At 34.4% G+C, this 27,049-nt stretch overlaps 1 long non-coding RNA gene across 4 annotated transcripts in view; it reads right to left on the bottom strand.

Moving 5' to 3' along the window:
• The window catches only part of LOC123791474 (uncharacterized), a 139,793-nt gene that overhangs the window by 41,818 nt on the left and 70,926 nt on the right, over nt 1–27,049 (bottom strand). For 3 of the 4 annotated variants that reach the window (XR_015724393.1, XR_015724394.1, XR_006779386.2), the window contains exon 6: nt 11,778–11,907. This is a non-coding gene — a long non-coding RNA (uncharacterized LOC123791474). Of the gene's footprint in view, nt 1–11,777; nt 11,908–20,488; nt 20,671–27,049 lie in introns of all 4 variants that reach the window. The other variant, XR_015724395.1, reaches the window with a different exon arrangement.

Genomic DNA, 27,049 nt, shown 5'->3' with positions numbered 1-27,049 from the left:
TCACAGAAAGATTACAATGTTATCAGTAGCATGGAAATTCTAAGAAGAATTGCTTTACCAGCTAATACCTTGTGGATGAGAATGAGGAATGAGCAGCAACCTATGATGACCCATAACTTCAGAAATAAAATGAAATGATGAGCATTTCTACAAATGCCACCACTGTGAAAAGATGAAAATGTCTAGTAGGACCCACCACTTCCATCCAAGAATTAGCAGAGGCAAGAGAAACGGAAAAGTAAGAGACCCCTAATTAAGATTAAAATTTCATTCACCTGGGCAGAAGTTCAAACTAGAAACTGAGTTTCAAAAAAAATAACAAGAAGTATATCCCCTGAACATCTGACATTGTAGACAGATGTACTTTTACCCTCTGTTGTAAGCAGGGAACTTACCAAGGCAAGGGGGAAGCATTTTCTTTTCTTTCTTTGGATGAATTACACCAAATAAATATTGGATTTAGTAATATGCCCTAAAGATAGGCTATCAGAGCATAAGACCTCAAATTTCTATTACTCAAGAGACTACAGAACTAAGCTCTTCAGATGACCTCTGTAACAATTTCACTAGATAGAATGAATTACCAAACACATTTATTAACTTTCCTAAACTCATTTTGCAAGTAATAAATTATCTTAGGGCAAGTGTAAATGATTGGTAACACTAAACAAAATAAGTGAAATTTACTCATTCTCCAACTATATAAATAAACAAAATAACAGTACCACCAGAATCCATTTTTAACATTGGGAAAAGGGTTTATCTGAGGCATTAACAAGGTGGAAGCAGAGAGGTTGTCACAGTGTGTGAATGTGTGTGTTTAAAAAATTGTATTTCTAATTTTTCTAAAATGACCACAAACGTAGTCCTTTAATTCCCAGAACATAATTAGAAAGTACGTGTTTTAAAATAAAAGACAAGGCTTTCAATTACCCCTTCAATATATTCTTAGAAATTTAACAGCACATTGTCTGATTAAACATGATTAATACCCAGATCTACACTGTTGCAATTAATTCTAGCAATTCAGGCAAAAAGCCTCTTTTAGTGTGAATATTCAGATAACCAAGTAGTTATGGCAGTTGTGGCACAATAGGACATCTGAGCTTCAACATCCTTCGCTATACAATGGGGACAAATACCTGCACAGCCTAACATTTGCAACAGCATCCAGCACAGTGTCCAATATTTAAAAAGCCCACAAAAATATTTGCTGAATTCACTACCACTGACTTCACTTCTACTGGCCTCAAGAAGAACAAATCAATGAAATCTTTCTGGGAAAATAGTCATCTATCCCATCGTGGTACTGTAGTACTCTTCCAAAGGTAAAACACACCTTCAGTAATGTCACTCAGTATAAGCCGTCCCTGAACAACCACTTCCATTTTTACTATAGTATTTATATTAATAAATGCAACTGGGTAAGTGCCTAAGAATTCTCCTGATATCCTGCAGCTCTGCTCTCATTTGAAAAAATATTCCTAGCATGAAGTGAGTCCACCTTGCCTCCCTGATCTCAACCCTCTAAGTGTAATGACTTGCCATCACTCTTAGAATAAAATCCACGAACTTTTCTGTGGTCTATCAGCCTTTTCATTATTTGCCTCTGCCCAACTCTTAACCTCATTTCCTACCACTCTCCCCATCCATCCGCTGCGCTTCCTGCTGACCCTTGAAGACATCAAACCTAAGTCTATGCACTTGTCTCGTCCTGCTGCCAGGTGCTTACTGCCATAAAACTCATATAGCTTGTTCCCTCACATCACTCAGATTTCTGTTTAAATATCACCTCCAGAGAGAAAACTTCCTTAACAACCCTTTCCAAAGTAGCACAGTCCATTATTCTCTATCCCCTTAACTTGCTTTTTTTTCTCCCCACAGAAAATCAAATATATACTTCTCTATTTTAGCGTAAGCCTGAAAAGAACTGAGACTTCATCTCATTAACTGTTACACATCCAGAGCCTAGAACATGCCTGGCATAAAGTGACATTGAATTATCATGGACAGTGAATCTGTTTCGTTAACTAAGTGGGGAATATTTGAATATTCAAGAAAGGTTTCAAATAAATGACAATGGAATGAGGAATACAAAGACCAGTAATAGTTATGATGGCCATGTGAACCTAAAATACCTGTGGATAGAAAAGGCAAAAGTCTGGAGGAACTAGACTAGCACCAGAATCAGAGAGTTTTTTAGTAGCTTGAGATGATCAGCAGGATGGATGCAAAAGGAAGCCAGGCTGCAGCTAGTTAAAAAGGAGAAAAATCTTTTTTTTAATCCCATATATTCTCCCTCATCTTCCTTCCTCTAATGTTTACTCTCAGTGTCACCCCACTTTTGCCATCTCTTTACCTCCTCCCCTTTTGCTTCCTCTGTCATAAACTGTTTTTCACTTGTAGATTACACTCAAAGAGCTTTTTTCCCCCTGTGAGTCAGTAGCTTCAGCAGAAGAAAAGCTGTCTAATGAGAAACTATTAAGAATATATTTGATATTCCTTTCAATGCCAAGGAGAACACCAACATCATTATCAGCAGTATCACACTCATCATGAAGGCAACAGACTGAAACCGAGAATCATAAAGCCATTCCCTTTCATAAACTCTTACATCAAGAATTGAATGCTTTGTCTTCATCTGTTTAATTCTCTTCTCTTCCTTCTCCAGAATATATCTTTAAAATACAACCAACATGCATTGCTTACCTTTATTGAGGTATAATTGATATACTTAAAAATTGCACACACATATTTAATGTATGCATTGTGGTGGGTTTGGACATATGCATGCACCCCTAATACCATCACCACTATCAAGGTACTATAATCATATCTATTATCTCCAAAACTTTCCTAGTATTTCTCTTGTGTCTTTGTTTTTGTTCTGTCCTAAAAACACTTAACAAGAGATCTATCCTCTTAACATATTTTAAAGTTCAACTATCATATTGTTAACTATAGGCACCCTGTTTTACAAAAAACAATCAACATCTTTGACTTTTATCCTCACACTCCATTCAAAAACTCATGACATATCCATTAAAGTATATTTGCTAAAATCCTAAGCCTGACATTACCTTTTTTTAAGTTGATCCTGGTGCCTATCAAGGTTAAAAAAAAAAGAAGAAAAGAAAAGAAAAAGGAAAGGAAAGGAAAGGAAAGGAAACTGACAAAACAGTACCATCAGCCTTATAAATGATTGTCTATCCCCAACCCTCATCAAATGACACTTGCATTCAACTGGGCTTTTTGAAGAATAAATTGTAACATATTAGCAGCAGCCAACATAATAGCATCTATTAATTTCGAATACCTCCCAAAATTTCTTATCCCAGAAGGTCAACTTACTCATTTGGAAACCTCCCATAAGAGGTTACAGGTAGAACATGATCTCTGTAATTCAAACTGAGTCTTGAGAAAATAAACTGTAAATCAAAATTTTAAGAGAAATTCATAATGAAGTTCATGTTTTGCCCATTTATCCTCGAGAGCAAAGAAAAATCCAAGCAAATAATATGGTTTTTTAATATCAGGCATATTCACAAATGACGAAGCATTAAGATTTATAAACTATATGATGACCTACTTACACCTAATCAGAATATTCAATAACAAACAAGATATCAAGTCATAAATGATTTATTTCATTATTTTGGCAACTATGCTTAAATTAACTTCAGTTACAAACATAAGTTCAAGACTTAAGAGAAAAAAAAAGTTGATTCTACAAATTAAAAATCAAATGCCTAGAGCATTATTCTCTTCTACATCTTTCCCTATTTCATCTTTCCAACTCCCTACACCCACACTCCCTGTCTCTGTCACTATCAAATCTGATAGAGTTTGTATAAAATATGTGTAGCTAGCGGTGTGACCTTATTACTTGTTTTGTGAGTTTCAAGACTGAAGGATGCTATTACCAATGCAAAAGTGTGATCATTTCTGTATATGTCTCTCCCCAGCCCTTACCAAAGCTGTGCCTTCACTGACACATATTCAGTAGAGAAAATGACAAGTGCAGAATATAACAACTGTTTGTATTTGCCTGTATTAATACCACAACATATTTATCAACCATGAAGAGAAAGGTCCAAATTTACTTTATTTAGCAGCCTAATCTAGCTTAAAACAAAATACATGTCCTTAAAGCATTTCTATTCCGAAATAACTCATAACTTTAAAAGGTAAGTATTACAGGACAGAAATCTAGAACAATAGTAAGAGCAGCAAAATATTCTTTTTTTCATTTTCACTAAGTTGGTGTTAATGAAATGCAACAATGCTATTGGTGTAGCACAATAAAAATGAAAAGGTGCCCAATGTACAAAGAAAACATGAAAATTCCTACTGACAACAAAAACAAAAAATTGTGTTTTCTCTTTTCCTTTCCATGCCCTTTTTGTTAGCTTGAGAGCTTATGCCATCATCTGTATACTATCATAAATGTAATATTGGTTGCAGTGTGCCTAGATAGAGGCTTAAAAAATAACTAAGTAAAATCATATTTCTCTGTGTCCCATAAAAGATCCATCATACAGGACCCAGTTCTCATTTCCCTATGTTACAAGCTGTGGTAAATGCAGCTAAACAAGAGAAAAATACCTAAATAACTCTAGGAAGTAGCATACGCAGACTATATCTTTGTTGAAATCTCAAATCTTACATTATCTAAAGATTTAAATCACCTTTAAAACACAATTTAGTAAAATTCTAAACTCATATTATTTTTATCCTTTTTGTAAGTGGCTATATATTCCTAGTAACATGTTTGTATCTGATGTTACCCATATAAATAAAAGCATGGAGTCATTTTAGGGATTAATAGAAAAACAGACATCTGCATGGAACATTTCCCTCATTAGATATTATCATGTTAGCATATTTTTCCTATTTCTGATTTTACTACAAAATAAAATGAGCTGACTTTTACCCTTAAGTTTCTCTCAATATATTACCAATAATGCAAATATGTTAATTGCACATTAGAAGAATCTCATTTTCCTCTAAAAATTGCTATAGAAATTAGCCCCAAAGAGACCTCATAACATATAAAAATCAAAATATGACTAAGTCAAATTGGCATACCAGCTACCACTTGCACCAAATGTTACTTTAAACATCACTTTTAAATTAAAAGCTATCTTCAGTAAATCCCCAGCGAGATCACATGGGTCATTAAAATGATATCTGGCCTCTTCCTAAATTAGTGCCAAACTGAATCAATTAGGCAAAAATCAATTAGCCAAAAACTATACATTAATCAACTAACTTAACAACTAGCCAAACTGTATATTCAAAAATCAATTCACTCTTTTGTCAGAAGGTCGTATTTGGGGATAGTGGGAGTATAAATTGACACTTTCCTAGAAAGCAACTTGGGTTAATATATATCAAATGTTAATGTTAATTTTCTTTGACCAATAATTCTACTCCTCAGAATTATCTTAAAGAAATAATAAGAAATGCATATAAAATTTATATATATAAAAATATACATTCTAAATTTACTTATTGGAGCAGGAAAAAATGCAAACTTCAAAAAGAACTTAGTTTAAAAAATGAATACTGTGCAGCCATTTAAATCACAATTATGAATAAAATGTAATGACCTAATAAAATTCTCAGCACATACATAGAAAGTGCACCGAAATATTTACAGTGATTTCCTCTAGCTGGTACAATTATAGGCTATTTTTATATATCTTTTTTACATTTTTAGAAGCTAATATTGCTGTTCAGTAATATTTGGGAGTGCCTAGCTGGCTCAGTCAGTACAGCATGCAACTCTTGATCTTGGGGTCATGAGTTCAAGCCCCAGATTGGGCGTACAGCTGACTGAAGAAAAAAAAAAAAAGAATATTTGAATATTCTACATTGAACTATTATAAACAAATGTATTTTGTTAAAAGCCATTTCACTGACTGATAGTCATAAAATATTTCACATAAATGGTGAAGAAAGGACTCCTGGTCTTAAGTAGACAATTGTCATCAGCTGGCTTCACCGGAAGCACCAAGGACAGAGATACATTTCCCCTGTTAATATCTATTAACTATCAAAATAGTAGAAAATTCATGTTAACAATTTGTATTTCCATCCAGGGGTAAATTTATTTAACAATAAATTTCTCAGTAGAGGCAATTAGTACAACAAAACTGAGAAAGGGATAGGAACCAGTATTTATTGAGTATGTAAAAGACAAGATGCTAATAATCCCTTTACATATTCCATTTAATCCATACAATATTATAAAGTAGGTATTATTATCCCCATTTTTCAGAGGAGGGAATTGAACATCAGAAGTTAGGCAATTTATCTAAGTTTACAAAGATACTAAATACTGATACTGGACTTTGAACCCATATTTTCCATATGCCAGAACCCCTAATGATATCAGTGAAAGAAATGAAATAACCTTCAACTATAAAGCACTAAAGAATTTTGAAAAAGGCAACTGCTGGTTTACTGAAAATTACTAGTTTTTAACAGATTCTACATAGTCAGAAGAAAGGCAAATAAACATTTTAACTAATGTTCAACAAGATAATGCCTAATATTAACTGTTTCTGAAAATAAGAGGTGTTTAATAAAACTTTGGGGTACTGACCCGAACTAACCTGAGAATGGCTGATAATATATATATATATATATGTACAATATTTCCCTGTCACTTCCCAAAAGATACATGAACACACTCTCACTAAAGATATAAAAAATTAAATTTACTAAATTATAATATAATATATAATTAATATGTTAGACAACTGTTGATCATTAGGTAGAAAAGATGTGTGTATGTCAGGGGTTGCAGGGGTGGGGATAACTACATATGTATGGAGAAAGAAATCCCACATACAGGATGGTGCATTTAGTCCCTAGTAAAATCAATACCATATTGATTTAGGATCTAGAAGTGGACGAAATAATTAAGAAAATTTCCATTTAACTCTTAAAATCCAACAATTAAAAATTTTATTCTGAAAGCTACTTTCCTTTACATAAAGCATTCCAGTGATTTCTATAATTTTCCTATTTGGATAAAGCTATTTGAAATCATAGCTCCTAATAATTTAAATAATCTGTTAAAATGCTGCTAACCAGGTCAGAGTTAAGTAGCTATGGTTTTGATTCACAAACATATGCTCTGAATAATTTTTGCCTATTTTTACCAATATTTAAAATCTACACTATCTATACCATTAAGATCATTAAACCAAGTTAAGGCTCATGTATCCTGTAAATTTCCGAAGGTCAAAATTTTTGTTGCTGGTAAATGCTCCGAAGGTCAACTTTATATATGTTGAAATAGACAAAGCAATTTAAACTGCTACAGACAATCAAGGAGCAAAGTGGGACTAAAGCACACCAAGTATGTATACTTTATACGTATATATTCAAAAGCTCTACAGTAGACTCTTAGAGATTAAATGTGTGTGCACACACACCCCGAAAATTACCCCTCTGAAGATACAAAGGAATTAAGAGTATCTAGTGGAATAACAGATTCTGCATGTGTTGATATTTCTCAAAAGTGTGTTCAAATTTAAACCCTGGCACAGTATGGATATGTGACTCACAGATAATCAAGAAATTCATTAGCACCACACCCAAGATTATCTGTACAGTTTAGAGTTTAAATAAGACCAACTTGTAAAAATTTTACCAGTATGCCTTATGTCTTCTTCATAAATAATCATAAATTATATAATTTAAGTAAATAAACAAAAATATGGACCAAAACTGTAGTATTAATATCACCTAAGATTATTAACAAAGATAGAATTATAATTAAGATGGAAATGATTAATAAAATCTGTTGAATTAAGCTTATAAAATTAGTCTTATCTACTGTTTCAATAATTATATTTTTCAGGCAATTTTTATGTAAAATTGTCAATCTTGTCACATTTAAAACTTGTATAAGATTTCTAAATATAGGTCAATTTTTAACCAGTTCAGAAAGTAAAAAAGGTTTAAAAAAAAGAAAAAAGAATCACATAGTAATTTCTGAAAATGTTTAAATAATTTGTCATGGTTACTTAGATGTCAAGGTAGCTCATCTTACTCACTGTTACGTTCCCAGACCAAGAACAGTGCCTGTGACACTATAATTAGTCAATTACAACTGAGGTTTCTCCTTTAGCAAGCTGTACCAAATCATTTTTTATTAAGATTTCCCACCCTAAACACTGAGTGCATGTATGCCCATGCCCATTTTTCTGGTAAGAGGACTAATATCTTTAATAACAGACTGAAGTGACTACATGGCACCAAAAAAAGTTAAAAGCTACAGATTTAAACAAAATATGGAATTGCTAAATGTAAGCTGTGTCTCCCAAACACACAGTAGAGAGCTGAGGTACCTCTAAGAACAACAGTTCAGAAGAAAGAGGTCAACTCTGGAAAAAAAGGGGGTTTTTTTGGTTGCTTTTTTTTTCATCTTTTTTTTACTGCTCTTGTTGTTTTGCCTGTTAACTAAAAGTAGATTACTACAATTGCTCATTTAATTCAACTGCCACAAATGTAGTTACTGAGTTATACTACAGCACACTTTAGAAAGGAACACTATGGTCATCATTAAGTTAAATGTACCTACCAAAAATGAACAAATATGAGGTTACATACTAGATAATTCTCTTTGGAATCCAGACATTAGCTTATTATATACTCTGTTTTATTAATTCCTGTAATCCTTGCTTACTCTAACTCAGTAAAATAGTGGCTAAATCTTACCTGATAAAGTAAGCTAGATTTCACATTAATGTTCCCCTACAACCACTTAAAAATCTTTTGGGGAGTCTGGGTGGCTCAGTCGATTAAGCATCAATTCTTGGTTTCAGCTCAACTCAATCTCATGGGTCATGAGATCAAGCCCTGTGTTGGGCTCTGAGCTCAGCAAGGAGTCAGCTTGAAGATTCTCTCCCTCTCTGTCCCTCCCCCACACTCGTGCGTGCTCACACATGCTCTCTCTTTCTTTCTAAAATAAATAAATCATTTTTTAGAAATCTTCTAATGTTGAGTATACCTATTTTGTAGGTAAACACCATACAGCCCTGCCCCACCAAGCTCACTGTACATGCTCATCCTCATGGCAGGTGTAACTAAGATGATCCAATTCCACACTACATTAAGAAAAAGCCAAGTTTCAGATTTTACACTGCCTGATTACTAAGATCACATTAGCTCAGTACTAGTGGTTTAGTCACTGTATCAACTATTCGTATTAAATCTTTGGATGCAATGAAAGTTAACAATGCTATTTTTATGTTGTGCAAAAAAAAATCATTCAGTCTGTTTTCCCTTTTTGATTACAGTTCATTTAAGGAAAAAATGTTGCTGTATGGCTTGACAATGTTTTATGTGTCTTCGGCTGATAGAACACACAAAACGTTTGAATAGGCCCATTTATTTGAGCAGACATATTAAATAATACTTTAAATGTGAACATGCATGTCATAAATTTTGTAGTCTCTTTAAAGTAGGATAAATCTGGTATTTAAAATAGTCTTTGTTCAAAGCCATTTTTTTTCTAACAGTCATAAAGGGACTCTGATTTGTGCTGCATGAACAATGCCAGCATCATCATTTTAATGTTATCCATATGGGCTTCTAATAATAGATAAGAGTCTACATTTGTATTATACGTCTTAGAGACATTTAAAATCTAGATAAGGAAAGGCTGATTTCATTGGCCCCATAGTTAAAGGAAAGCAGACCCTAATTAAAAGAATTCTGTTCTGAATTAACTAGTTTGACATGTGCTAATTGACAGTTCCTGTGAAATGGTTCTAATTAAAGTCAATATGTCTTTTTCAATTAAAAGGAAATTAAGAATATACTAATATACATTAACAACTTAATCTGCCTTCAATATCCCATACATCAGCTGCTTTTTCCCCCCTAACGTTATTGAAGAACCATCTGACATGAATCATCTACTGTTTGCTTATGGTATCTCATTATTACTTCACACGAGCACAGCAGTAGTATAAGTCCCCTTGAGGAAGAGAGTAACCTGCATATGCTTTAATTTTCAGAGCTTCCAACTTTTAATTCATTAAAAATAAACCCACCTTTCTGAATTTAGAAAATGGACATTCTTATTAAGAATTTTTGCTAACTGAAAACAAAGACAAGTGTTCTCAATTAGTTGGTCTTTTTACTATAGGCTTTAGAGGTAATTGCATTCTGCTGGAAAGGAGGCTGGACTATGTTTTCATCATTTGGCTTGATTCGAAGCAAAGCATGATTTGAGCAACATACAGAAAACATCCTTCAAATTTGTTCTGTTTCCCAAGTGAAATTTTGGGGAAACCTCAGGTGGGAATACTTTGCATTGTATATACAATAGGAAAATAGAAAGCAAGACTGTTTAAATGCCAGCACTAACAGAAGGCCCATCATATTCACTGAAAATATAACATTAGCAAAGCTGTTTATAGCAACATAATTAAATATTCAAATATGCATTACAAAGCTACGGTGTTAACAATTTTAATGCTAGCAAAAGTAATATTCAAGCATCAATACTAATGTACACAGCATTAAAATCACATGGAAAACTATGGAAAAGATTAAAACTATTTTGGTTTGTAGATGATTATACAAATAATTAAAATGATTATAATTAAAAATGTTTTAAAGAAGTTTTAATACTATTAAGATAATATATGCAGTCCTTTCATATGATACAGCTGATATTCTGATGGGAGTTCCATCACAACCCGCTTTCTACAGTTTAAAATTCAACCATAAAATGTGGCTACTTAGAGAAATAGGAAATTATTTTAATTTCACTAACATTAATGTATGCATGTTTAATACACGGCAAAAAAAAGTAAACAAGTCATTTTCACGTTTCCACTTTTATTCACTTATGTTTTAAAAACATTAGATATGCTATCACTTCTAGCATTCTGAGTTTGTGTGGGAGTGATGGAGAGATAGTCAGCCAGCCAGTCAATGCAAGATCTCCCCTTGAAAGCATTTTTCCCAAACGTACTCTATTATACTTTTCCAAGTAGTTGCCAAAAACTTTAATGGGGACTCTAAAATCAGGTGAAGTCTAGTAAATTTCCAGAATGAATAAATGCATACTAACCCACGTTCAAAAAAACACCTCCATATGATTATAAATATATTCAGACTCAATAGTCAAAATGCAGTGGTCTTTATCACCATTTGGAGCCCCTAGTTTGATTTTCAATCTCAGGATCTTGCTCCTCGAGCTGGCATTGACAAAATGCTGCAGTAACAGCATGTACTCAGTTTTCTGAAATGGGAGGGAAGCCAATGAAGCAACTCTTCTGCCCAATTAAAGAGCATTGTCTATAGCAGTCCTACACAACATAAGGCCTGCAGACTGCACACAGCCATGAAGCAATTGTTCATGACCCACCTACAGATTTGAGAAGTGGATCAAGTTGAAAGAAGACAATATGGTACCCATGTCAGGAACAAGACATACAATTGTTCCACAGATTCTACCTCTTAGTTTACATGTTATAATACCCTGTATCTAAACTCATGATAAAAATCAATGAGATTGGTCAACCCTAACAAAAAGGCATTCACTGTACCCATGCTAGACTAGTATAAAAACTTCGTAATGGGCAGAAACTATATAGAACTAAAACTAGGAAAAACCTATAGCATTCATCTGACAGCTTATCTTCTTTGAGAAGTCAATAAATATTTATTGATGATCCTCATGGTTTATACTTTCTATAAGAAATTCTTTTTATCTCTTTCTCTTGCTCTTGTCATTTACTTACCAATGGGTGACCATGAAACTTATTGCCGAACTGGAACACTTTTAAAAATTAACACAGCAGGGAGTGGTGTCATGGATGATGACAGAGTAGGAAGCTCTAGAATCATCCCTCCACCAAACCAATTATCAAGCTGGTAAAAACAAAAACAAAAACAAAACAAATACCTGTTAGAAACAACTATTTCAGAACTCTGGAGTCTAGCTGAACACTTGTAGCATCCAGGGGAGTACCTGATGAAGAAAGAGACTAAGTTTTAGTGAATTTCAGCATTATACATAGCAGCTAAAATCCGCAAGCCCTGCCAAAAGTAACCATTGGGAAAACAGCCTAAATTCCTGATGCAGCTTTCTGGCACCAGGGCAGACACTAAAGACCTTCTCCTCTAAAAACTAAAGTTTACTGTGTTTTGATCTACACGGCAGTTCACTGTATGACCAACACAGAGGCCTGGCCATTGGCTCAACCCATCAGGTTGCTCTGCTTGCATCACTGAAGGAAGTCACAGAGACATACTACCCCTTTAAAATTTTTTCCCCTCATTGGATCCAGGTTTTTAAGGAAATCTCTGTCAGGTCACTGGCTGACCATAGAGGTAACAGAATACATACTTCAGTGACCACACATGACAAGAAATACAGTCTACCAAAAAAAAAAAAAACGATGTGGAAAAGTCATTAAACCAATGAATGACTGCAGCCTTCATCAAGTAACAGTAGCAATCCTTGGCGTAGAGGGAAGAATTTGATATTTAGAATTACATTACAATATAGATATCAATAAGAAAATGAGAAAGCACACAAATGGAAAAATACTACTGACTCATAGGAAAAAAAGAAGTTGACAGAAACTATCCTAAAAAAGCCCAGAGACTGAACTTAGTAGGCAAAGACTTTAATTTACTACCTTAAATATGCTCAGTGAGCTGAAGAAAGCCATGGACAAAGAACCAAAGTAAATTAGGAAAAGTATGTATGAACAAATAAGGAATATCAACAAAGAGAAATCATTAAAAAGATCAAAGTAGAAAATTATGGAGCTAAAAAGTACAAAAGATAAAACAAAAATTTCATGAGAGGCATTCAACAGCAAATATAAGCAAGGAAAAGAAAGAATCATCACATCTGAAAGCAGAGCAATTATAATTGCCCAGTCTGGGGAGAAAAATAAAATCGAAGCAAAATGAACAGGGCCTAAGAGACGTCTGGGACACCATCAACATATCAATATATACATTATGGGAGTCCCAGGAGAAGAGAAAGAAAAGGAAGCAGAAAAAAAAAAATTCTGAAGAAATATTGTCCAAAAGCTTCCCAAATTTGATGAAAGATAGAAATATACACATCCAATAATCTCAACAAACTCTAAGGAGGACAAACAAAGAAATCCACACCACATTATTACCAAATTGTGGAAGGACAAAAAATCTTGAAAGCAACAAGAGAAAAGCAATTCATCAAACACAAGATATCCTCAAGAAAGATTAACGGCCTATTTCTTATCAGAAACGATGAAGGTCAAATGACAGGAGGACCATATATTTAAAGAATTGAAAGGAAAAAAATGTCAACCAGGAATTCGGTATTCAGCAAAACAATGCTTCAAAAATGAAAAAGAAACTACAACATTCCCAGATAAACAAAAGCTAAAAGGAATTCACTACTAGTAAGTAATGCTAATGGAAGTACTTAAGGCTGAAATGAAAGGATACCAGACAGTAACTCAAAGCCATACAAAGACATAAAGATCACTGATAAAGTGATTATTTAGTATTATTTATAAATATAAAGCCTAGTATTTGGTATATAACTCTTTTTATTTCCTATATCATTTAAAAGACACGCACAAAATAATAATTACAAATCTATGTTAATGGCCACACAATGCATAAAGACACAATTTGAAAAGAGAGGATAAAGCTAGAAAGGAATAGAGTTAATGCATGCAATTGAGACTAAGCTGGTATCAATTCAAACAAAATTTTTATAAATTTAGGATGTTAACTGTAATCCCCATAGTAGCCACTAAGAAAATAACTAAAAATATACATTAAAAGAAATGAATACATCTGAAGGCCAATGCAACAATGTGTCAACTCTACCCAAATAAAAAAAAAAATTTAATGAAGAGGGAATCAAAATGGTATACTAGAAAAAAATCAAACACAAAAGAAGGCAGCACTTGAGGAAGTGAGAAACAAAAAAAAAGACATGACACATAGAAAATGAATAGCACAATGGCAGAAATAAGTCCTTTATAACCAATAATCACTATAAAAGTAAATGGGTTAAACTCATCAATTAAAAGACAGCTATTCAGCCTTATCAACAATAGCCAAACTATGTAAAGAGCCCAAATGTCCATCAACTGATGAATGGATAAAGAAGATATGGTATATATACATACTAGAATATTACTCATCCGTGAAAAAGAATGAGATCTTGCCATTCACAACAACATGGATAGAACTACAGTATGTTATGGTAAGTGAAATAAGTCAGTCAGAGAAAGACAAATACCATATGATTTCACTCATATGTGGAATTTAAGAAACAGAACAGATGAACATATGGGGGGGTGGAGAGAAGGAGACAAACCATAAGAGACTCTTAAAGATAGAAAATAAACAGGGGTGATGGAGGGAGGTGGAGGGGGATGGGCTAGATGGGTGATGGGTATTAAGGAGGGCACCTGATATGATGAGCACTGGGTCTTGTATATAAGTAATAAATAACTGAATTCCACTCCTGAAACCAATACTGCACTGTATGTTAACTAACTAGAATTTAAATAAAAATTTGAAAAAATAAAATAAGTCAACTATTGATAGGATGAATTTAAAAAAAAATATGACACAATCATAAACTGCATATAAGAGACTCATTTTACACCCAAAGACACAAGTTGAAACTGAAAGGAAAGAAAAAGGTATTACACGCAAATAGTAACAAAAAGGGAGCCCAGTTCACAATATTAATATGAGACAAATGGATTTTACATCAAAAACTGTTGCAAGAGACAAAGAAAGACATTTTATGGTGATAAAGGATCAACTCATCACAAAGATATGACAATTATAAACATCTATGGCGAGGACGTGGAGAAAAAGAAACCCTCATGCACTGTTCATGGGAATGCAAACTGGTGCAGCAACTATGGAAAACAGTATGGAGGTTCCTCAACAAATTAAAAATGAAATTACCATATAATCCAGTAATTTCACTACTTGGTATTTACCCAAAGAATACAAAAACACTAGTTCAAAAAGATATATGCACCCCTATGTTTACTGTAGTATTGTTAACAATAGCCAAGATATGGTAACAACCCAAGTATCCAGAGACAAGTGAATGGATAAAGAAGATGTGGTGTATATATACAATGGAATATTATTCAGCCATGAAAAAGAATGAGATCTTGCCATTTGCAACAACATGGATGGATCTAGGGTGTACAATGCTAAGTGAAATAAGTCAGTCAGACAAAGACAAATACCATATGACTTTACTCATATGGGGAATTTAAATAACAAAACAAAAAAGAGCACAAAATGGTGGTTGCCAGGGGGAAGGTGGATGGGGGGATTGGTGAAAGGGATAAAGGGTATTAAGAGTACATTTATCATGATGAACACTGAATAATGTATAGAATTGTTGAATCATTATACTGTATACCTGAAACTAATATAATACTATGTTATACTTTAATAAAAAAATAATTTTTTAAAAAAATTATAAACATATATACATCAATCAACAAAGTCTCAAAATATATGAGGCAAACACAGTGACAGAATTGAAGGGAGAAAGACAGTATATAGTAATATTTGGAAACTTCAACAGCCTGCTTCAATAATGGATAGAACACTTAGAGAGAAAATCAGTAAGGAGAGGACCTGAATAATAATATAAACCCAACTAGACCTTACAGACATGTACAAAACACTCTATCCAACAATGGCAGAATATCTATTCTTCTCAACTGCACTGGAATATCCTCTAGAATAAACCATATGTTAGGCCATAAAGCAATTTCCAAATTTAAAAAAATATCAAAACCATTCAAAGTATCTTCTCTGACCACAATGGAATGAAGCCAGAAATCAATACCAGAAGGAAAAATGGAAAACTCAAACACCTGGAAATTAAGCAACATACTCTTAAGCAACCAGTAGATCAAATAAGGAATCACTAGGAGACACAAAAAATACTTTGAGATAAATGAAAATAAAAACACAACATACCAAGACGTATAGGGGGCAGTAAAAAAAAGTGTTCTGTGGGAAATGTATGGCTGTAAACACCTCCATTTTAAAAAGATCTCATGTCAACAACCCAACTTCACACCTTAAGGAACTAGAAAAAGAACAACAAACAAAACCCAAAGCTGAGAGGAGGTAAGAAATAATAAAGATTATAGCCAAGAGAAAGAAAATAGAGAAAAGAGAATCAATAAAACCAAAGGTCAGTTTTTGAAAAAAAAAAAATCACAAAAATGAGAAATCTTTAGCTAGACTAAGAAAGAAAAAAGAAAAAATGCAAATAACTGAAATAAGAGATGAGAGCAGGGACACATATTTATTTTTTCAATACTGTTTTGGCTACTGGAAGTCTCTTGCAGTTTCATATACATTTGAGGAACTGTAGTTTAATTTTACAAAAATTAAAAGGACTATAAGAAAATACTACAAACAATTTTATACCAACAAATTAGACAATCTAGATGAAATGGATGAATTCCTTGGAAAACATAAATTACCAAGACTAACTCAAGAAGTAAAAAATCTTAACATTCCAGTAACAAGAGATTGAATCAGTTAATAAAAACAGCCTAACAAATGAGAAATCAGGACCATATGGCTTCAGAAGTGAATTCTATCAATCCCTAAAAGAAGAATTGACAACATTGCTTCTTAAACTCTTCCAAAAAAACACAGAGGAAGCTCTTTCTAACACTTTTCATAAGGTCTGCATTAAACGGACACCAAAGCCAGACACAGACACCATAAGAAAACTATAGACCAATATCTCTTATGACTATATACAAAATTCCTCAACAAAATAGTAGCAAACAAGCTCTGAGAGCACATTCTAAAATTATACACCACTGGAGCACCTGGGTGGCTCAGTCAGTTAAGCATCCAGCTCTTGATCTCAGCTCAGGTCTTGATCTCAGGGTCATGGGTTCAAGCCCCATGTTGGGCTCCATGCTGGGCATGGAGCTTACTTAACACAAAAAACAACAACAACAACAAAAATTATACACCATCACCAAGCAGGATATAAATTGGGAATGCAATGGCAGTTCAACATATGAAAATCAATGTAATGCATACCACACTAACAGAATTAAAAAAAAAAAACAACACATGATCATCTCAATACATGCCCAAAAAAGCATCTGACAAAATTCTAAACCCTCTCATGATAAAAATGCCCAAAAACTAGGATAAAAGGGAACTTCCTTAACACAGTAAGGGGAATTTATGAAAAACCCGTAGTTAATATCATACTTACTAGTGAAAGAATGAAAGCTTTCCCCCTAAGATCAAGAACAGGACAAAAATGCATGACCACTGCTATTCAACGCTGTACTGGACATTCTAGCCAGAGCAATTAGTCAAGAAAAAGAAATAAGATGCATCCAAATTGATAAAGCTTTTTAGAAGTAGAAAGAAGTACAACTATTTCTACTTGCAAATGGCATGATTCTACATATACAAAATCCCACAGACTCTACACACACACATACACACACACAAAAACCTACTAGAGCTAATAATGAATTCAGTGAAGTTACAGGGTACAAGATCAACACAATTAGTTGTGCTTCTACATGGCAGCAATGAACAATCTGGAAATTAAGAAAATAATTTTGGGGCGCCTGGGTGGCGCAGTCGTTAAGCGTCTGCCTTCAGCTCAGGGCGTGATCCCGCTGTTCTGGGATCAAGCCCCATATCAGGCTTCTCTGCTAGGAGCCTGCTTCTTCCTCTCCCACTCCCCCTGCTTGTGTTCCCTCTCTCACTGGCTGTCTCTCTCTGTCAAAATAAATAAATAAATAAATTTAAAAATCTAAAAATAATAATAATTTCATTTACAATAGCATTTAAAAGAATAAAATACTGGGGAATAAATTTAACCAAGAAAGTGAAATACTTATACATTGGAAACTATAAAGCATTGCTGAAAGAAATTTAAAAAGCTCTAAAAAAAATGGAAATAGGGGCGCCTGGGTGGCGCAGTCGTTGAGCGTCTGCCTCCGGCTCAGGGCGTGATCCCGGCGTCCGGGATCGAGCCCCACATCAGGCTCTTCTGGTGGGAGCCTGCTTCTTCCTCTCCCACTCCCCCTGCTTGTGTTCCCTCTCTCGCTGGCTGTCTCTATCAAATAAATAAATAAAATCTTTAAAAAAAAAAAATGGAAATACATCCTATGTTCATGAACTGGAAGACTGAATATGATTAAGATAACAATACTCCAAAAAGAGAACTAAATTCCTCAAATTTACGTGGGACTACAAGAGACTCTGAGTAATCAAAACAATATTCAAAAAGTAAAATGCAAAGAGGGAATGAAGCATGAGAGACTACGGACTATGAGAAACAAACTGAGGGCCTCAGAGGGGAGGGGGGTGGGGGAATGGGATAGGCTGGTGATGGGTAGTAAGGAGGGCATGTATTACATGGTGCAGTGGGTGTTATACGCAACTAATGAATCATCGAACTTTACATCGGAAACCAGGGATGTACTGTATGGTGACTAACATAATATAATAAAAAAACATTAAAAAAAAAAAAAAGTAAAATGCAGCTGCAAAACTCGCATTTCCCAATTTCAAAATGTACCACAAAGCTACCCTAACCAAAAGAGTGTGGTATTGACCTAAGGACAGAAATAGAGACCAAAAGAATAGAACTGAGAGTCTAGAAATAAACTCAATCACCCATAACCAATTGATTTTTGACAAGACCATTCAACAGGGAAAGAACAGTTTCCAACAAATGGTGCAGGGATAAATGGATAACCACATACAAATAATGAAGTTGGGCCCATACCTCGCTTCCTATACAAAAATTAACTCAAATAAATGGCCTAAATATAAGAGCTAAAACTATAAAATTACCAGTAGAAAAAAAACAGAGGTAATCTTCATAACCTCAGATTTGGCAATAGACTCATAGATTTGACACCAAAAGCAGGAGCAGTAAAAGTGAAAGGCAAATTGGACTTCATAAAAATTATAATCTTTTTTGTTCCCTAAAGAACATTATCAAGAATGCCAAGGAACAACCTAAAGAATGGAGAAAAATTCTGCAAATCATATACCTGATAAAGGATTAATAATGAGAATATATAAAGAGCCTTTATAATTCAACACATAGTCAAACAAACCCAAATAAAAAGTGGGCAAGGGACCTGCATAGTTTCTCCAAAGAAGATATAAGAACAGCCAATAAGCACATGAAAAGATTTTCAGTATTTAGTCATTGAAGAAATACATGATGAAAAAACACTTCATATCCACTTAAGATAGATTTAATCAAAGAATAAATTAATAAAAATAATAAGTGTTGGCAAGGATGCAGAGAAATAGGACTCCTTGTACATTACTGGTAGGAATGCAAAATGGTTCAACTGCTATGGAAAACAATTTGGCTATTCCTCAAAAAATTAAACACAGAATAGCCATATGATTTAGAAATTCTGCTCCTAAGTATATACCTAAAAGAAATGAAAACATATGTCCACACAGAAACTTGTACATGAATGTTTATAGTGGCATTATTCGCAACAGCCAAAGGATAAAAATAGCCCACATGCCAATCAGTGGATAAATGGATAAACAAATTGGGGTATGTATGCATTGTGTGTATGTATATTCAGCCATAAAAAGGAACAAAGAACTGACACATTCTACAACTTGGATGAACCTCAAAAACATTACACTAAGTGAAAAAAAGCAGACACAAAAGGTCACATATTGTATGGTCTACTTAAATAACTGCTTATAAGTTTCGGTGTGGTTTTCTTTGATCCTTTCAAACACCACGCATTTTTCAAGTAGTGATACTGTATTTACATGGATTTAATCTACAGTCTCCACAGGGTTTCATATAGGAGGCTCTTCTCAGCACTTTAGTCTCTTCTATTTTAATCTCTTCTCTAATGCTTCATTTTTGTCTTTTCTCATAAAAAAAAAAAGTACAATTATACATCCAAACCTAGCATTAAACTACAATTATTTTAAAGTGAGAAAATAAAGACAAGTGCATAAAGAAAATGCAAACAGGGTGAGGACCTCTCCAAAATTCTAAGATGTGATCCTTAAAAGTACACAGTTTCTGTAAGGAAATGTAAATGTTTACAGACTTCACCAAGAGACAGGAGAACTTAGGCTTGGTCAAGACCACATAGGATAAGAGACATTAAGAATCCTAATACCTTTTCATTCTATTTGGGGGAAAAAATGTATTCCCAAAGTTTTTAATCCTTAATATGTAAATATTTGTATCACATAAAATTTTGTAATAGGTATAATTGTACATACAAATATGGCTATTACTGGACATCTAATTTTTAAGAGAAAATAGATTTATTTCAAAATGCTACTTGCTCAACTAGTTATGAATTACTTTGGAAATGCTCACCTCAAACAAATTTTCTGAATTTTAACTTTAAAACCAAGTAAAGAATTACAACAAGATATCACCTCACACCTGTCAGAATGGCTGAAATCGGGGCACCTGGGTGGCGCAGTCGTTAAGCGTCTGCCTTCGGCTCAGGGCGTGATCCTGGCATTATGGGATCGAGCCCCACATTAGGCTCCTCCGGTGTGAGCCTGCTTCTTCCTCTCCCACTCCCCCTGCTGTGTTCCATCTCTCACTGGCTGTCTCTATCTCTGTCAAATAAATAAATAAAATCTTTAAAAAAAAAAAAAAAAGAATGGCTGAAATCAACAATGCAAGAAACAACAGGTGTTGGCGAGGATGTGGAGAAAGGGGAACCCTCTTGCACTGTTGGTAGGAATGCGAACTAGTGTAGCCACTCTGGAAAACACTATGGAGGTTCCTCAAAAAGTTAAAAACAGAACTACCCTATGATCCAGCAAAGGGATACATACACCCTGGCGTTTATAGCAGCATTATCTACAATAGCCAAATTATGGAAACAGCCCAAGTGTCCATCAATTGATGAATGGATAAAGAAGATATGGTGTATACATACATACACACACATACACATACATACACACACACACAGGAATATTACTTAGCCATAATAAAGAATGAAATCTTGCCATTTGCAACGACATGGATGGACCTAGAGAGTATTATGGTAAGTGAAATAAGTCAGTTAGAGAAAGACAAATACCATATGATTTCACTCATGTGTGGAACTTAAGAAACAAAACAAACAAGCAAAAGGGGAAAAAGAGAGAGAGAGAAAGACAAACCAAGAAACAGACTTTTAACCTTTTAACTGTAGGGAACTGATGGTTACCAAAAAGGAGGTGGGTGGGGGAATGGGTTAAATTGGTGATGGGGATTAAGGAGTGCATTTGTGATGAGCACCAGGTGATATATAGAAGTATTGAAACACTATATCGTACACCTGAAACTATACAGTACACTGTATGCTAACTGAAATGTAAATAAAAACATTAAAAAAAAAAGTAAAGAATATTTTGGGGCACTATAAACAAAAACAGCATACATTTCTCAAAAGTGTTATAGAAGATAAATGGTATTATTGCTAACATGACTATGATCTGAACATAAAGAAATTCAATATCTTCATGCTGAAAAAAATGAATTATTTCTCCAAGACGAAGTATCTCTTCGCTAAATATCATTATTAGGTATCCTGAAAGTTAATAAAATCAAAGTGAAACACACAAAAAGAAACTTTGAATTCCTTTATTCATTTATAGACAGTAATATGAAATAAACACAAAACCTAAACACAAAACCCACATTTCATTTTGTGTTTATGTAAATAATTAGAGAGTTCTGTTTATGTCTTGCTTTGATCAAGCAGGCTTGTCTGTGAAAAAAAGAAATTGCTGTTGTCAATGCTAGCTAAGCCCACTCTATAAATTCTAGAGTCCAGGAAAATATATTTTTGCAAGAAGTCTATTCAATCAGAAATCAGAATTGGGAACATGGAATGTCTTGGCCCTTACAGGAAAAAGCCCCATTTTTGTCAAAACTGTTGTTATTCAAGCACTTCTTTCTTCTCTACTATGTCTCCCTACCTTGACTATATAGAAATAGTAAGGCATCCTCTTAATATATGCATTATGTTTAAAACATAAACATGTTGGGACACCTGGGTGGCTCAGTGGGTTAAGCATCTGCCTTCAGCTCAGGTCATGATCCCAGAGTCCTGAGATCGAGCCCCGCATCAGGCTCTCTGCTCAGTGGGGAGTATCCTTCTCCCTCTGCCCCTCCCCCTCCCCCTAAATAAAATCTTTTAAAAAATAATAAAAGATAAACATGCTTGCTACATTCATTTGTTCATGAGTTGAAAACAGAAATATAAGGTTTTTTTATTTTTTAAAGATTGTATTTATATATTTGAGAGAGAGAGAGAGAGCAGGCATAAGCAGGGGGAGTGGCAGAGGGAGAGGGAGACGCCGTCTCTGCACTGAGCAGGGAGCCCAATGCAGGGCTTGATACCAGTACCTCAGGATCATGACCTGAGCTGAAGGACCATACTTAACCCACTGAGCCACCCAGGCGCCCCTATAAGGTTTTTTAATATCCTTCTGGCTTTGCCATATAAAATAATTGCTCCAGTCACTCTTAATTTATATACCATGACTTTTGTGATACTTTTCTTTTTGTATTAAGTGAGTATTCATCTTAGGTATCTCAAAGGACAACAACTTTTCTCCTGATTCTGATCCCTTTATAAGGATTCAAGATTCCTAGATGCATGATAAAAAGAAGTAACTTCCTTGCCAGAAAAAGAAGGATGTGCAATATGCATGTACATAGGTCACTTTCTAAGTGTTTGCTTTAGTTAGCTTCCTCTTTGCTGTGAATACACAGAGCTTCATTAAATGGTGCCAATTTTCAGTAAGGCAGCTTACATACAGAAAAAAATTACATGAGAAGAAACCCAATGATTCTGAAATATTCCATCCAAATTAGTGTACTTCTAAAATGTAGCCCCTTCCTAAATTTTTGTAATACATTCAATAGAGTACTTTTTTTAAAGATAAAATTCTTCCACATGCCTCAGTGATTCATAGCAGTCATTACCACAGACTGTGATAGATACCAAGTAACCCAAAACCCAGTTTCCTGGGTTGAGTTTCTATTAATGCAATGTAGGACATGTATGAAAAATGCTGAAGCAGGAAACATGGAGAGCAATGGAGATATTATGCTATCAGTTTAGGTTGCTTGTGTGAAACCTTCCCATTCTCATCACCAGAGCTGTAATTAAAACCCGGGCTACCTTAAACCAAATATAAGGTTGTGTCTTCTTCACAGAGCTGTCGATCTTTCAACTAGCTGGTTTACAGGTTCTGAGAAAAGACATGCTCCTGTTTTAAACATGTGAATGAAAGATACTGCTTTGGCAAATTTAATTAGATGGAAAATGGAGCTTTTTTTCCTTCATTCCACATCACTGTGGAACAGTGACAACTACAGGACCTTGGACTGTTATCTTGCTGAATTGTTTTTACTTATTAATTGATGTGTGTTTTATTGTCCCCACATACAAAATCATATCCAAATGTATATACTATACTCAAGTACATTTAATGTAATACATATTTATAAATCTAAGTTGATAAAATTTTGACACAGATGACATCATGAATGTGTAAAGAAAAGGAAAGCAAATGCCACAGCCTGAAATTAAAAAAAAAAAAGATAAAATTCTTATTAGCTCTCTCGCATTCCTCATGTTTTCATTAAACATGTCAATAATGTATACACTGCATGATTTCATATAATTTGAATCAAGGGTCAGTTAGAAAACATTGCACTTTTAAATTTGCTAATCAATGCACAGGTTTATTTATTTTTTTTTATTAATAATGATTTTTTATTATATTATGTTAGTCACCATACAGTACATCCCCGGTTTTCGATGTAAGGCTCGATGATTCATTAGTTGTGTATAACACCCAGTGCACCATGCAATATGTGCCCTCCTTACTACCCATCACCGGTCTATCCCATTCCCCCACCCCCCTCCCCTCTGTAGCCCTCAGTTTGTTTCTCATAGTCCATAGTCTCTCATGTTTCATTCCCCCTTCTGATTACCCCCCCTTTCTTTATCCCTTTCTTCCCCTACTGATCATTCTAGTTCTTATGTTCCATAGATGAGAGAAATCATATGATAGTTGTCTTTCTCTGCTTGACTTATTTCACTAAGCATTATCTCCTCCAGTGCCGTCCATGTTGTAGCAAATGTTGAGAACTCATTCTTTCTGATTGCTGAGTAATATTCCATTGTATATATGGACCACAACTTCTTAATCCAGTCATCTGTTGCAGGGCATCTCGGCTCTTTCCACGATTTAGCTATTGTGGACATTGCTGCTATGAACATTGGGGTGCATATGGCCCTTCTCTTCACTACGTCTGTATCTTTGGGGTAAACACCCAGTAGCAATGCACAGGTTTAAACACCGTGTGCCATTTTTCCACTAGATTTTCTAAGTGCTCTTTTCAAAAAGAACTGAAGAAGTATTATGCTTCAGTTCGTGTTTTTTTTTTAAAGATTTTATTTATTTATTTGACAGAGACAGAGACAGCCAGCAAGAGAGGGAACACAAGCAGGAGGAGTGGGAGAGGAAGAAGCAGGCTCATAGCGGAAGAGCCTGATGTGGGGCTCGATTCCATAACGCCGGGATCACGCCCTGAGCCGAAGGCAGACGTTTAACCGCTGTGCCACCCAGGCGCCCCTATGCTTCAGTTTCTTTACAAGTAAGTCTTATAACAAAAAAAAAAAGAAAACCGTAATGATAATATCCTTTAGGATACACTGAAAGTTAACTTTCCTTGAAGCCACCTAAAGTAGTCTAAAGAAAGATTTAATAGTCTTCCTTGCATTATTTTTCACTCTGGTTAAAACATTATATGTAATATGAGTTAAAAGCTAACAAAAACAAGGAGGAATGAAATTACTATTATTTTTATCCCTTAAGAAACTCAAAAATGGTTGAACCAATTTTTTCAATACTTTTGCAAAATTCTTACCTCTAGTCAAAGTTCTAAGTAAATATGTCATCCCCAAAGGAGAATTTGTCTGAAAGCTACAAACCTTTTTAAGCGATCTGGTGAAGATTTAACTATGACTTATACATTTCTAAGCTGTTTACTGCATATTAATATTGCCTCTATATTTTAATTTGCAAAAATGCACAGCAAAAGATCTAGGTGAAATGTATGAAATAGAAAAGTTTCTCCATGGCATGTCAATATCTGATATAGTTTTAATGAAACAACTGCACTGCAAATAAAGGAATATAAAAGAAAGCACCAGGGAAGACACAAGTTAGAGGGCAGCACAAGTGAAACAAAAACATAAAATCAAACAGGAATGAATGTCATTGGATAAAGGCTCCTCAACAACTTAAAAAATACCCTGAGCCAAGAATCTGCAATTGAGCACAAATAATACTTAGGTAATTTTTCCTATTTTACTAAAAAGAATTTATATTCACCATAATGTTATGTAAAAGCCTCATGACTTTATTTATTGCCCTTTTGAAAAAAGCACTAAGATTAGTTGACCTGGATTCTCAACACAGATTTTTCTTTGATTCAGAGGGAGATGAAAAAAGAGGAAAACAAGTAAGAGAGAGAAAAAGGAAGAGAATGTACTAAAAAACACCTATAATAACTATTACAGAAGATTAATAATCTTTTCAAGTGAGAGAAAGGGGGGAAAGTTTTGGTAGGAAATGCCATAATTTTAGTCATATGTCTTAAAAACTTGTTTCATATTTGTGAATGTGTGTGTGTATTCCTTCAGCCAGTTAGTTACAAAAAAGGGATGATAAGGGGCGCCTGAGTGGCACAGCGGTTAAGCGTCTGCCTTCGGCTCAGGGCGTGATCCTGGCGTTATGGGATCGAGCCCCACATCAGGCTCTTCCGCTATGAGCCTGCTTTTTCCTCTCCCACTCCCCCTGCTTGTGTTCCCTCTCTCACTGGCTGTCTCTATCTCTGTCGAATAAATAAATAAAATCTTTAAAAAAAAAAAAAGGGATGATAGACATGAGTGATAGAAAATAAATGCTGTCGATCTACTTCTGGGAACATAACAAAGTGAATTTCTCCTGCTCCAAACACAAAGAAAGGGTGGAAAGAATAAAACCAAAAAAATTAACACAAAGCTTAGAAATATCCAGGCTCCAAAAACAGAGAGAACTCAAAGTCAGAGTTACAAGAGTCAAAGCTGAGAACATGACAACTTAGAGAAGCACAGAGTTGAAACGGTGTAAGAGCCAGTAGCTGAGGTTTTAAGGTCTGTATGTAGGGACAGAATATGGGGCCCACACAAGTAGGGGAGTTAGAATGAAATAACTGGGATACCAGAGTAAAAAGTTCAGATAATCAAGACTGCTCACTCTATAAAAAAGTGTTAAAAACAAAAACAAAATCTCTGCTCACAAGCCCAGAAGAGAAGGAAGGAAGCTGGCTCTCTGCCAAAAGCTCTGTGTAGGAAAAAAGTTTCCCATGAAACAGCAAAACCTGAAGATAGGTTTGAGGTCTGAATTTACATTACATGCATGGTATGGTAATCCCATGCCAGATAAAAAACAGAACCGAATAAGGAATTTTTACATACTATTATGCTATGATCTCCAGGAAATATTAAATGAAAAAAGCTAGTGCTGAACAGTGTGAATAATACGCATGTCTTTATCTAAGAAAGGAAATAGAAATACATAGACATACACATTTGGTTCCATTTTTTAAAAAAGATAGATATCAGTCAAAAGCTAACTAAATTACTCATCTGTGGGAAAGAAAAAAGAGAGTAGAAGGAAGTATAAAAGCCAGAGTTTTCCAAATTTATCTTATTTTCTAGATTTTTAATATGAAATTATAAATATCTGATGTAATTATAAAACAAAATTGAATCAAGAATTTTAAAAGTGCTCCCCAAATTTGAAAATAAAATCAAACAAACTAATCCATGTACCAAGTCGATGGGTTTAACAAACACACAGAAAACAACTATTTCAAGTGACTTAAAAACAGAGTAATTTCTGGGAAACAAACTGAGGGCTTCAGAGGGGAGAGGAG

The sequence above is a fragment of the Ursus americanus genome, chromosome 5 (assembly GCF_024610735.1).
Source record: "Ursus americanus isolate L20-20 chromosome 5, mUrsAme1.1.p, whole genome shotgun sequence".
In the NCBI taxonomy this organism is placed as follows: Eukaryota; Metazoa; Chordata; class Mammalia; order Carnivora; family Ursidae; genus Ursus; species Ursus americanus.
Note: the sequence above shows the minus strand (reverse complement) of the source record. Positions and strands in the feature narration are given on the sequence as shown.